Genomic DNA, 863 nt, shown 5'->3' with positions numbered 1-863 from the left:
GTGGAGCGCGTCTAACGGCGAGATAGGCACTGCTAACTGTGGTGTAACAGTGATCCAAAGTGTTCCCCTCTCTGGTTGGACACTTAATGAACTGTCTGTATTTGGGGAGTTCTTGGCAGAGGTTTCCTTTGTTAAAGTCACCAAGAACAATAACAAGGGAGTCCGGGTTTGTCTGCTCCACACGCAGTATCCGGTCGGCCAGCATGCGCTGTGCGTCCTGCACGTTGGCGTGCGGCAGAATGTAAGCACCAACCAGAATGAATGAAGCAAACTCACGGGGGGAGTAAAGCGGTTTACAGTTTATGATTACAAATTCCAGATTAGGAGAACAGTGCTGCTGAATGGCGTTTGCATTGTCCTGCTCACAAGCGAGAGCTTTCCGATTTAAACAAATTCTGCCCCTTATGCCAAGTTACAAGGACTTTACACATGACAGGATATCCAGTGACTGTTAGCACGGCGCTAAAAGCTACAAGATCTTGAGTTTGATTCCCAAGCTCGCCACTCTTAGTGCTTTGACAAGACCAGATCACCAAGTGTTGTACGATGTGAGCAAGGGAAACGGGACCGCGTGGCCTAACGGACAAGGCGTCTGACTTCGGATCAGAAGATTGAGGGTTCGAGTCCCTTCGTGGTTGAAGGCCCCTCCGTTATTTATGGAGAAATACTTAAAGCCATCGCGACAGACCGTATAAGAAGTGAGTATTTTCAAGTTTAAACAATTTGTGCTTGCATAGACTTGGGGCCACTTTGCACACGACTCAACATCCAAAACTTGTCCGTTTCTTTTTTTTTTACTTCTGGAGGACAAATTGTTTAAAAAAAGAACCACAAAAGCAGGCGGCTCAGGTCAAAGGTTTTGA

General features: G+C 46.8%; 1 non-coding gene across 1 annotated transcript; it reads left to right on the top strand.

Annotated features, from left to right (window-relative positions):
• The first annotated feature begins 565 nt into the window (after positions 1-565).
• trnar-ucg lies at positions 566-638 on the top strand. The gene has a single exon. It is a non-coding gene; the product is annotated as a tRNA-Arg (tRNA).
• The last annotated feature ends 225 nt before the right edge of the window (positions 639-863 follow it).

Source organism: Micropterus dolomieu, unplaced genomic scaffold (assembly GCF_021292245.1).
Source record: "Micropterus dolomieu isolate WLL.071019.BEF.003 ecotype Adirondacks unplaced genomic scaffold, ASM2129224v1 contig_8451, whole genome shotgun sequence".
Classification (NCBI taxonomy): domain Eukaryota; kingdom Metazoa; phylum Chordata; class Actinopteri; order Centrarchiformes; family Centrarchidae; genus Micropterus; species Micropterus dolomieu.
This window is presented reverse-complemented; position numbering and strand designations above follow the sequence as displayed.